General features: G+C 44.5%; 1 long non-coding RNA gene across 1 annotated transcript; it reads left to right on the forward strand.

The window, feature by feature from the left end:
• The first annotated feature begins 3680 nt into the window (after positions 1 to 3680).
• On the forward strand, positions 3681 to 6804 carry LOC149436290 (uncharacterized). Its single transcript, XR_016308311.1, has 2 exons — positions 3681 to 3748; positions 6449 to 6804. It is a non-coding gene; the product is annotated as an uncharacterized LOC149436290 (long non-coding RNA).
• Positions 6805 to 13869: the final 7065 nt, after the last annotated feature.

A 13869-nucleotide genomic window follows, 5' to 3' on the forward strand; every position in this document is an offset into this window, starting at 1 on the left:
CCATGCGAATCCCCAAGCTTCTTACTAAATGCTTTCAAAAAATGTAATTGGAAGATTATTTGTACTGTCCTGGAAGAGCCTCAAGAAATGAGATCGGCAATCAGCGCCTTGTGGTCAAACATTGTGTGTAATGTATATATATACACATAAATGAGCCTTAACATAACCACTCACAGGTAAATTGAATAATTTGTCACACCCCAACTGCAAAGAACTAGCATACCACCCATAGCCAGGTGCACAGGCATTTCACACTACCCATAGCCAGGTGCACAGATGTCTCGGGTTACCCATGCAGAAGAATGCATCTTCCTGCAGGACGAGTGTGACCGGCCATGAGGAAAGTTCTGGTGCTTACGAAGTTAGGATCCAGTTTCAGCAGAGAACATCCACTATGGGGCGCCTGGCTGGGCCGTGTTCCCCCCCCCCCCCCCATACTAGGATCAGTAATGACAATTCCTGGGATGTCATGCGTCTCATGTGATGTATTGGAGGTCCTGGGTCCTCTATATGGATCTTTAGTTGGACCTCATTTAGAATACTGAGTCCAGTTCTGGAGATCTCACTTCCATGAAGATATTGATGAGATAGAACGAGTCCAGAGACGGGGAACACAAATGGTGAAAGGTTTGAGAGATCAAACATATCAGGAGAGACTGCAGGAACTTCATATGTCCAGTCTGGAGGAAAGAAGGGAAAGGATGGACATGACCAAAACCTTTCAATACAACAAGAGGGGGAATAAGGTTCTGGAGGGCAGGATGTTCAGTATGAAGCCAAGATGAAGAACACGGGACATGACCTCCAACTGACTGGAGGAAAGTTCCCAACTCATCTTAGAAAGTCATATTTTCCTGAAAGGGTAGTTGATGGTTGGAATAGACCTCCAGCAGAGGTAGTGAGTCAGTCAGCAGTAAGTGGCTTCATACATGCTTGGGGGAAACATGGATCTAGACAAAAAAGGTAATAAAAAATCAAAAGTAAAAAAATAAAAACAATTTACAAAATAAAGAGTCAGACTTGATGGAGCACTTGGTCTTTTTTCTGCTGTCACTTATCTTTGTTTTTGTTTCTTGTGTGTCTCATATGATGTGTATCAGTATAGTGTTGCTGGTTGTGATGTAGTGGTTGGTATCATGTTGGGGGATGTGGGCAGGTAATGTAAATTGTCACTTTGAGGTTGAATTCCTAAACCTGGCGAGTCCAGAATCTGGTGCATGTATGTAGTGTTGGGGGCTGAGGGCGGCGACGGGTGTATTGTTGGGGGCTGAGGGCGGCGACGGGCATAGTGTTGGGGGCTGAGGGCAGTGACGGGCGTAGTGTTGGGGGCTGAGGGCTGCGCCGGGCGTAGTGTTGGGGGCTGAGGGCGGCGCCGGGCATAGTGTTGGGGGCTGAGGGCTGCGACGGGCGTAGTGTTGCGGGCTGTGGGCTGCGCCGGGCGTAGTGTTGGGGGCTGAGGGCGGCGCCGGGCGTAGTGTTGGGGGCTGAGGGCTGCGACGGGCGTAGTGTTGGGGGCTAAGGGCTGCGACGGGCGTAGTGTTGGGGGCTGAGGGTCTGCGACGGGCGTAGTGTTGGGGACTGAGGGTCTGCGACAGGCGTAGTGTTGGGGGCTGAGGGCTGCGACGGGCGTAGTGTTGGGGGCTGAGGGCTGCGACGGGCGTAGTGTTGGGGGCTGATGGCGGCGACGGGCGTAGTGTTGGGGGCTGAGGGCGGCGACGGGCGTAGTGTTGGGGGCTGAGGGCGGCGACGGGCGTAGTGTTGGGGGCTGAGGGCGGCGACGGGCGTAGTGTTGGGGGCTGAGGGCTGCGACGGGCGTAGTGTTGGGGGCTGAGGGCTGCGACGGGCCTAGTGTTGGGGGCTGAGGGCTGCGACGGGCCTAGTGTTGGGGGCTGAGGGCGGAGACGGGCGTAGTGTTGGGGGCTGAGGGCGGAGATGGGCGTAGTGTTGGGGGCTGAGGGCTGCGACGGGCCTAGTGTTGGGGGCTGAGGGCGGCGACGGGCGTAGTGTTGGGGGCTGGGGGCTGAGGGCTGCGACGGGCGTAGTGTTGGGGGCTGAGGGCTGCGACGGGTGTAATGTTGGGGGCTGAGGGCTGCGACGGGCGTAGTGTTGGGGGCTGAGGGCTGCGACGGGCGTAGTGTTGGGGGCTGAGGAAAGTGGAGGTTATAAGGTTGCTGGATGTTGGCAGTGGTTGGTATGTTGGCAGTGGTTGGTATGTTGGCAGTGGTTGGGATGTTGGCAGTGGTTGGTATGGTGTTGCTGGAGGAGGCCATTGATATGTCAGGGGGGCATTTAGTTGCTAAGTTTGGGTGGTGATGGGTATAGATTGGTGTAGGTTATGATCTTGTTTGTGTAGTTTTGTTTTTTTCTTTTACTATTTAGGGTGTGCTGAATGCGTTTTCCTGTCCTGGCACAGAGCTGGGTCGGCCTTCCTGGATTTTCTTAATATTGGGTATATACTGGTACGGATTATTTCCTTTACAGATTTAGGCTCCATGTATATCAGCTTACCCTGACTGCAGGAAAATGTAGCAACTAAGGTATTGTGATTTTGCTGTTTTGTTTTCCTGTGGCCGGTGATCAAAATGTTCCTAACCTGAATGTGGTTCTTCTATGTTCGGGAGAGGGAGGATAACTTTGTCTAACTGTGGCAGCTCCTGAACTCTGCTAAAAGCCTGTGTGTACAGTACAGGGGATACATAGGCTTTTATGGAGTTGAGTTTAGGAGTTTTTGGCCAATAAAAGCCAGATGCTCCTAAACTTGTGTTTTTAGCAGCTGCTCCATATACACGATTCTTTGCTCTTAGTGACTCCTTATTTTCATGTCTCTGTATTTTGTGATTATATTCTGTTTGGCTTTATAAATATAACGGTCCTGATCTGAGATGTCCATCTTCTGGGGGTTCACCCATTGTTCCAGATCATTAACTTTTTTTCTATGTGGGGTGGGAAGGGGGTAGGGGGGATACTCCAGACAGATCAGATATTTTATGAACACATAACAAACATGCTGACCAGAATTCAATTCTTACTATACACACCAAGAACATAATTACTAAACATGAATGCTGGGCAGGCCTTGTGCCAGACCCATCAGACATTTTGATGTACTCTTGACAAACATGCTGACTAGAAATAAATTCATACTGTACATACCAAGTCAGGGGTGGACTGACAAGTCATGGGGCCCCTGGGCAATAGGGGATCATGGGGCCCCTGTGTCCTTGCCCAAACTCAAGCCTATGAAAAAGGTACCAGGGGCATATCATGGGGCCCCCTACTGACCCCGGGCCCTCAGGCAGTGCCCGAGTTTCCAAATGGTCAGTCCGCCCCTGTACCAAGTACATTACTAAACATGAATGCTGGGCAGGCCTTGTGCCGGTCAGTAATTGGCACCATCCGGCTGTCTGTAGATGGGACTATAACTTGTATAAAGCTCTGGGCAGCCGCCATACATGACATGAACATTTATAATAGAAAATGTATATATTGTGAAGTCCTTAGAATACATTTGTGATCGGCCGGGGTAGTCTGTGCTCCCTCCATTCTCCACAAATCTCTCAACAAAGTGCTGCGACCCTCAAATCCTATATTTATTCTGAGTTCAGTAGCTGCAACCATGAGATCGCTTCTGTCTATAATCGGTGTAATAATTCTCTCCTCCCATACAGACTGTTACCTTCGATAGCATCGGCCTCAAACCTGGTCACTCCGTGGAGGTGGAGGGCTTCATTCCATTGGACTGTAAAGAGTAAGTCATGTTTCTCCCCTCAGCTATTTATTATATATTTTCTCTGTAGAATAATTTGCCAAAAGTTTAACTTGCAAAAGTAGAAAAGTGTGCTCTGTGTACAGAACATCCTACTGATCCCCCTTCGCTGGGGTTTTGGTATGCTCGGTCCTTCATATACCTGACAGATTGTTTGGCTCAGAGCATGTTTAGCTCAATCATTTGGGTTTCTGCATTGTTACAAAATTGCATAATATGAAATAACTGACATGCCTTCTGCTACCTCTTTCTCCTGGACACCAATAAACTGTAAAGCTGCAGGCACTGCGGAGGAATTTATCCTCAAAATTAATAGCAGAAAGCACTTCGTCCCTACTGCATACCTAGTTAAAGGTCCAACACCTCAGGAATGGCAACAGGGAGTGAAAGGGAACATAGTAGTGACTTCTCGGCTCTTCCTTCTTGCAAGGACTCAGTAGCTCAGCTTTAATGTGATCAGCTCTCCCTCCTAGTGGTGACTCCTTGGCCCAATTCACCCTTCTCCCTTCCACAGCATTGACTTGCAGCTTGGATCACCCTTCCTCCCACTCTAGTAGCATGGAATCGCAGAGTGCTTAGACCAGACCTGAATCACTTCACTGTTTCTCTTGCAAATATTCAGGATGAATTGTTCCACAGTGGCTGCAACTACAAATATCAGTGAGGACTTGTCTCAAAGTTTATTTGGCACTCAGTATGTAGACATCCGTATGTTTATATCCAGGCTACAGGTTTACTTTAGGTACTTTTGGTATAGAGATGTATTAGCAGGGCCCCATGTTATACAAGCTAACCTTTAGTGTTCTGCATCCCAATTAGTAAATATTGGCTAATATTTTTGGAGACTGAAGTACCTCTGACTCCCATGGGAGTACCACTGGTGAATGACTTGAGTACTATATCTGACAAGGTCAGCTGAGTAGAATAATGGTTTCTGTCTTTCTAGGTTTGCCATCATCTTGGGAACAGATGAGAAGAATCTTGTGCTACACTTTAGTCCTCAATTTGACTATGAAGGAGTCCAGCTCATGATAGTTATGAACTCAATGGTGGACAATGTCTGGGGAGAAGAGCAGAGGGAGAGTTTCTTCCCCTTCCAGGAGGGATCTGACACCATGGTTGTCTACACTGGGAGGGGCATGTTGGATGGTGTCAAGAGGCATCAGTGTTCATATTGGACACATCTCTGAAAGATGCAGTAGGCAGCCAGTGATGGCTTAAGTCCAGTGTATATAGACTCTGCTATGTTTGCCCCTTCAGCTATTTCCATGAAAGATGGGAATGTCCAATAGATTCCATCATGCTGCCATTGTGGCCTATGATATACTTCCTAGCAAATGGGTTTTGGTTGCTCAGATTAATGGCTGAGAATTTTGCCATCACATTTTTCTGACATTTTTGTTTTAAATGTGGTGTTTTTAAAATGTTGTGTGATAAGAAGAGGGACACGTAAAGGCTCAATCTGAGTGGGGGGGCTGGTAACATAAGATTATTGGCATCATACTACTACTCTGGTATTTTCTCTGTATCCTCAACATGGCACACATGCATGTCTCTCCATAAACAGAGTGTGAGGGAGAGGCAGGGAATGGATATTACTGCTGATGAATGCTCTGAGGATTTCTGCCCCCAGAAATGAATTTAGATGAACAAACTGTGACAAGCCTTAATTTTATATGGGGTAGAATAAAATAACTGCCCCAGAATAATGGCTCTCATTTACCCAAGTCTGTCATGGTAGATGGGCCCCTTGTCCATGGACATGTATGAATTGGAGCCATGGCTGGGACAGTGGCAGATGGGGCCTTTATCAGGACAAATGTGTATTTGGCACCCCTGGAAGGGGGATACTGTTTAACACTTTAGAAAGTACAAGATTTGGATTCTTTGCAGATATGGTTTGTTCATGGTGATCTGCACATCTCAGTATTGATAACTGAGGTATAACCTTCCCTTTGATAAACACATCAAATGTTAAGCCCTGCCCCCTACAGTTCGCTGTCAAAATGCCAGAGCCCCAGTGCAGTTGAGTCACAGCACTTTCCCAATGCCAACCATCGGCATGTAGTGTAGATGCTATATCTATGTAGCATACAGGAGCCTTTCAAAAATCTCAAGGGTTCCTCTGGGGCATAGTTATGGCTTTGGGGAACCCCTTCCAAAACCAGCTCATTGGTAGTGAGTGGGGGCAATGCCCCTTACATTGGTGGCCAGTGGTAAGAATGCTCCACTTTCAGCAGTGGTCAAAATGCCACTTACAGTCAGTGAAAAAGTTAATCTGTCATGAAGCTGGCCCCACCAAGTAATGTCGGGGCCCAAAATAAGCACTCAATCAAATTGGAGGTTAATCAGCCAAAGTTCCAGGAACCCCTAGAAGCCTCAGAAGGAACCCTGGGTGAGACTGGCTGGCAGATCAGGACTCCAAACTGGCCAACAGCTATTGATCTCCTGAGGGCTCCAGTCATTTCTTTAGGTGACAGATTGTCCATAAAATTGCAATGGAAGTTCATCCTTCTGTTTTTTTGACTATCCATTAATTAAATGCAACACATAAAGAATACATGCATATATCTTATGTAATAAAGTTTAGTTGAAGTATTTTGGTGATGGTCTCTATGGCCAGCACTCATTGGTGGGTTTTTTCTTTTGTCTAGAAAGTTGACACTGTTACCTCTCTTACAGGCTTGCTTCCAGTTTGCACTAGACAAGATCACCATACAATTACCTACAGGAAATCCTTTCTCATTTCCAGTCCGCTTCTCCACAAAGGAGATCTCCTACTTGGCCGTGAGACACCTCCAGCTCAAGTCCATCACAATAAAATGAAGAATCCAGAAATGGAGGAGCCGCCTGTCCCACGTGTTCATATCCAGGCTCTGTGGTGGCCATAGCGGATGAAGGGGTTTTTCTGGTTTCGTTACACCCCTCCCTACAATCTACATCCTTGCTGCTCATATAGACAGACCTTGTGTTTTTGCTCAGATCATTTACTAGAAATGAATTTCATCCACATTTCAAATAAACTCCAATGAGCTCTATTGTGTCTGATCATTGTTTATTCAGCTCTAAACTGACTTTGTATTGATTGTTGTGGTGGATAGCATCCCTGCCTGCTGCATAGCGCCCTCCTGCTGGACATTTGTTGCATTACTTTCAAAAGGCACACAGTAACCAAGAGGGTGCTAATGCTGCTTTTCCTGCATGTGTAGGCTGATTTCATGGATGTCCAGTAAGGCCAAGACTTTCTGATTATTAAATGGTTTTAAAAATGTCTGGTTCCCGCAAGCTTTAACCATTAAGTAAAAAAGGCTGAATTCTCACTGATTTGTTTTAATTGTTTGACTTTTCTTGTTATTTTCCCCAAAAAAGTGACATTAAGTCCCTGGTCAAAGTGTTTCCATGACCACACTATTGCCATTTCCAGTGAGTCAGAGATTTGAAGGACAAATTCTATATGCAAACTGTGTTCCAAATGGGGAGAGCTGCTGTACTTATTGTGGTGATTGGGGGGGTCAGCTGGATTGCAGGAGGTGGGCTTCATCAAATCAGTGCTGGATTAAACAGTTCTCTCAAACACTGGATTCACTTGCTCCTCTCACTAGTTATCAGGCCCTGACCATTACAACATCGGCAGACAGATGACACCAGAAATCTGAAGAGACATAGCCGTGCCCTGGAGTGATTGTGGAGTAAAACCAGATCCCAGCAAGTATTTTCTCTGTAGAAATCTGCCTTCTTAAAATAATATGCCTTCTGCCCATTTGCCAGACAAGCCTACTTTGTCACGCTCTTTAATACTATCATCCAGTCCTCGTCTCAACGCTGTACTTTCTCCACCTTCACCCAGTAACTTGCTGCTCACAAGATTGCTTCAAAAACAAGATGGAGGCATTTTGTGGGGACATCTCCACTGCACCAATATTGATCCCACTCAACATATCCTGAACAAAACCACCCTCAACGCTTTCCACTTTGACCTTGCTACTACTGTTGGCTTGACCCATTCCCTCACAACTACAGCAATCCTTTCTATCATATGCTCACTTACTACTTCAATCTCTAACTCTGTAGTGGCATCTTCCCCTCTTAAAGTATGGGGGTGATCAGCACATGTTTAAAGACCCCACGAGCCTTAAACTAAAAACCATCTCATTGCTCCCGTTTACCTCAACTTTACGAATGTGTTGTCCACAACTGTCTGAACTCCTTCCTCACTGACAACAATCACCTAGACCCCTCAGTCTGGGTTTTGCTTGCTATACTTCACTGAAACTGTTCTACTAAAACTCAACTGCTGAAACCAATGGCCACTACTCCATACTCCTACACCTCTGTGGCCTATCATACTGTTGACCATTTGCTCAACCTCCACTTATTTGGTCTTCAAGACTCTGACCTCTCCTGATTCTCTTCTTACCCATCGCAGCACTTTGTTGTCTACCTTTTTACTGTTTCCTCCTCCACTTCCTTTCTGTAGGTCTCTCAAGGTTCTGTCCATGGACCTCTCCTCATTTTCTCTATCTACACCTCCTCCCTTGGTCACTTGATAAACTCCCATGGCTTCCAGTGCCAACTCTGACACTCAAATCTATCTCTCTACTCCTCACACCTTCAGTCTCCTCTTGCATTGCTAACTTATTAACTGACATATCGGCATGGATGTCCTACCACTTCCTCACACTCAATCTTTCTAAAACTGAGCTCATAATATTCCCTCCTGACTGCTCCCTTCCCCCTCAAGATCAATAATACAACTATCAGTCCTTCCCTCTCATGCCAGGGTACTAGGTGTACTTCTGTACTCTGACCTGTCTTTTCAGCCCCAAATCCAATCACTGTGCAGACCTTGTCGACTTCACCTCTGTAACATCTCCAAAATATGCCCATTTTCATCACTGAAACCACTAAGCAAATTATTCACACCCTTATCTCTGGACTTCTTGTAACTCCCTCCTCCATAGACCTACTGTGATAGACCCAATCAGGACAGGGGTTTATGGAGAGGACTGCAGGCTAGTCTACTGACTATGGGACCTGGTATTTGAGGGGGCTCTATTCTATGGAATGTGTATGCCTGGGGGACTTTTGGAGAAGTTGTACTTTGGATTCAAGCCTATGTCTCCCCAAAACACACTCTGAGAATTGGAGGACCGGATACAGATTTGTGCTGTCTGTTTTTGTTGGGGTATAAATTCGACAGCCCAAACCAGTGGTCTAGTTAGATTGTGCTGCCCTAGGCAACACAAACTGTGTGTGCTCTCCAGGGCTGGGCTCTCTTTCCCATCTAGTCAATAGGCAGAGCTGAGCTTTGGCTGCCCCCAGGTAGCACTCCCCTATTAGCGGAGGCTCTTTTCTAGTCCAGCTGCTTGGCTCCAGCTTGTGTGTGCCATGCAGATCTGGTGCCACCGTCTACCATTCACTGGCCACCCTAGGTTGCTCATTGATCCCTGGGATGTGGCATAAGAGCCTGTGATTGACTTTTACCTAAAGCAGTGAGATTCATCTTTCACATGCTTACTGCTTCATATTTCCTTGACAGTATCGCAACTATTTCCGTATAGGTTCTTGTGTGTTGTACTCAACCAGCTATTCCTGATGTGGGGCTCTTTGCAGGCTTTCTCTCTTTGCCCAGCAAGACTGTACTGCGCACCCCATTTCCAGTCAGGGATCCTTTGAATGCATTGTGATTCTCAACTAGAGGACAACCTGGTCATTGAGGTTCAGCCAATGTCAAAGACACTGTGTAAGGTCATGTCTACGGGCTGGAAAAATCCGTATGTAAATGGGTCGAAAACTGGCTAAAAGATCGTATTCAGGGAGTAGTGGTTAATTCATACTCTGGTCTAGGGTTATTAGTGGGGTACCCCAAGGCTCAGGGTTATTAGTGGGGTACCCCAAGGCTCAGGGTTTAGTGGGGTACCCCAAGGCTCAGTGTTATTAGTGGGGTTCCCCAAGGTTCAGGGTTATTAGTGGGGTACCCCAAGGCTCAGGGTTATTAGTGGGGTTCACCAAGGCTCGGGGTTATTAGTGTGGTTCCCCAAGGCTCAGTGTTATTAGTGGGGTACCCCAAGGCTCAGGGATATTAGTGGGGTTCCCCAAGGCTCAGGGTTATTAGTGGGGTACCCCAAGACTCAGTGTTGGGACCCTTCCTTTTTAATATATGTATAAATGATAATGGGCCTGAACTTAAATCCCGTTCCAGTCTTTGCAGATGACACCAAGCTGTGCCGGGGAATAACGTCCTTCCAGGATGTCTCCAAATACATCCGACGTCAATGCTCTGTGTAATTGGGGGACAATGGGGCCAATGAGGGTTAATGTTGATAAATGTAATGTTCTGCACTTGGGGGATAAGAATATGCATCATACATACTGGGGGGGGGGGGTGGTACAACTGGGGGGGTCAATGGTGGAGAAGGATCTGGGGCTTCCGACAGATCATGAGCTTAATAATTGCATGCAAGCTGCGAGTTCTAATGAAAGCAAAATCCTCTTGTACAAAAAAAAAAAAAAAGTATAGACTCCAGAGAGATTTCCCCCCCTTCCCCCCCCCCCCAAAGTGCAAATCATTAGTAACACCTCATTTAGAATATGCAGTTTAGTTTTGCGCACCAATTCACAAAAAGAGGACATACAGAGAAGGGATCCAAACTGATACGAGGCATGGAGGAACTCAGCTATGAGGAAAGATTAGAGGAACTGAATATATTCTCTACAGAGAAGAGGAGATTAAGGGGGCGGGGACCTGACCCCCATGTATAAATACATAAAGGGGCGGATATGATCACCATGTATAATACATAAGGGGGGATATGATCTCCATGTATAATACATAAGGGGGGATATGATCTCCATGTATAATACATAAGGGGGGATATGATCTCCATGTATAATACATAAGGGGGATATGATCTCCATATATAATACATAAGGGGGGATATGATCTCCATGTATAATACATAAGGGGGGGATATGATCTCCATGTATAATACATAAGGGGGGGATATGATCTCCATGTATAAAACATAAGGGGGATATGATCTCCATGTATAATACATACGGGGGGATATGATCTCCATGTATAATACATAAGGGGGGATATGATCTCCATGTATAATACATAAGGGGGTATATGATCTCCATGTATAATGCATAAGGGGGGATATGATCACCATGTATAATACATAAGGGGGGATATGATCTCCATATATAATACATAAGGGGGGATATGATCTCCATATATAATACATAAGGGGGGATATGATCTCCATGTATAATACATAAGGGGGGATATGATCTCCATGTATAATGCATAAGGGGGGATATGATCTCCATGTATAATACATAAGGGGGATATGATCTCCATGTATAATACATAAGGGGGATATGATCACCATGTATAATACATAAGGGGGGATATGATCTCCATATATAATACATAAGGGGGGATATGATCTCCATGTATAATACATAAGGGGGGATATGATCTCCATGTATAATACATGAGGGGGATATGATCTCCATGTATAATACATAAGGGGGGATATGATCTCCATGTATAATACATAAGGGGGGATATGATCTCCATGTATAATGCATAAGGGGGGATATGATCACCATGTATAATACATAAGGGGGTATATGATCTCCATGTATAATGCATAAGGGGGGATATGATCACCATGTATAATACATAAGGGGGGATATGATCTCCATATATAATACATAAGGGGGGATATGATCTCCATATATAATACATAAGGGGGGATATGATCTCCATGTATAATACATAAGGGGGGATATGATCTCCATGTATAATACATGAGGGGGATATGATCTCCATGTATAATACATAAGGGGGGATATGATCTCCATGTATAATACATAAGGGGGATATGATCTCCATGTATAATACATAAGGGGGATATGATCTCCATGTATAATACATAGGGGGGGGAATATGATCTCCCTGTATAATACAAAAGGGGGGGATATGATCTCCATGTATAATACATAAGGAAGGATATGATCTCCATGTATAATACATAAGGGGGGATATGATCTCCATGTATAATACATAAGTGGGGATATGATCTCCATGTATAATACATAAGGGGGGATATGATCTCCATGTATAATACATAAGGGGGGATATGATCTCCATGTATAATACATAAGGGGGGGATATGATCTCCATGTATAATACATAAGGGGGGATATGATCTCCATGTATAATACATAAGGGGGGATATGATCTCCATGTATAATACATAAGGGGGGATATGATCTCCATGTATAATACATAAGGGGGGGGATATGATCTCCATGTATAATACATAAGGGGGGATATGATCTCCATGTATAATACATAAGGGGGGATATGATCTCCATGTATAATACATAAGGGGGGGGGGAATATGATCTCCATGTATAATACATAAGGGGGATATGATCTCCATATATAATACATAAGGGGGGATATGATCTCCATGTATAATACATAAGGGGGGGATATGATCTCCATGTATAATACATAAGGGGGGATATGATCACCATGTATAATACATAAGGGGGGGATATGATCTCCATGTATAAAACATAAGGGGGATATGATCTCCATGTATAATACATACGGGGGGATATGATCTCCATGTATAATACATAAGGGGGGATATGATCTCCATGTATAATACATAAGGGGGTATATGATCTCCATGTATAATGCATAAGGGGGGATATGATCACCATGTATAATACATAAGGGGGGATATGATCTCCATATATAATACATAAGGGGGGATATGATCTCCATATATAATACATAAGGGGGGATATGATCTCCATGTATAATACATAAGGGGGGATATGATCTCCATGTATAATGCATAAGGGGGGATATGATCACCATGTATAATACATAAGGGGGGATATGATCTCCATATATAATACATAAGGGGGGATATGATCTCCATGTATAATACATAAGGGGGGATATGATCTCCATGTATAATACATGAGGGGGATATGATCTCCATGTATAATACATAAGGGGGGATATGATCTCCATGTATAATACATAAGGGGGATATGATCTCCATGTATAATACATAAGGGGGATATGATCTCCATGTATAATACATAGGGGGGGGAATATGATCTCCCTGTATAATACAAAAGGGGGGGATATGATCTCCATGTATAATACATAAGGGGGTATATGATCTCCATGTATAATGCATAAGGGGGGATATGATCACCATGTATAATACATAAGGGGGTATATGATCTCCATGTATAATGCATAAGGGGGGATATGATCACCATGTATAATACATAAGGGGGGATATGATCTCCATGTATAATACATAAGGGGGGATATGATCTCCATGTATAATACATAAGGGGGGATATGATCTCCATGTATAATACATAAGGGGGGGATATGATCACCATGTATAATACATAAGGGGGGATATGATCTCCATATATAATACATAAGGGGGGATATGATCTCCATATATAATACATAAGGGGGGATATGATCTCCATGTATAATACATAAGGGGGGATATGATCTCCATGTATAATGCATAAGGGGGGATATGATCACCATGTATAATACATAAGGGGGGATATGATCTCCATATATAATACATAAGGGGGGATATGATCTCCATGTATAATACATAAGGGGGGATATGATCTCCATGTATAATACATGAGGGGGATATGATCTCCATGTATAATACATAAGGGGGGATATGATCTCCATGTATAATACATAAGGGGGATATGATCTCCATGTATAATACATAAGGGGGATATGATCTCCATGTATAATACATAGGGGGGGGAATATGATCTCCCTGTATAATACAAAAGGGGGGGATATGATCTCCATGTATAATACATAAGGAAGGATATGATCTCCATGTATAATACATAAGGGGGGATATGATCTCCATGTATAATACATAAGTGGGGATATGATCTCCATGTATAATACATAAGGGGGGATATGATCTCCATGTATAATACATAAGGGGGGATATGATCTCCATGTATAATACATAAGGGGGGGATATGATCTCCATGTATAATAC

The sequence above is a fragment of the Staurois parvus genome, unplaced genomic scaffold (genome assembly GCF_062004578.1).
Source record: "Staurois parvus isolate SC_StPar_1 unplaced genomic scaffold, SC_StPar_1.0 ptg001381l, whole genome shotgun sequence".
Taxonomy (NCBI): domain Eukaryota; kingdom Metazoa; phylum Chordata; class Amphibia; order Anura; family Ranidae; genus Staurois; species Staurois parvus.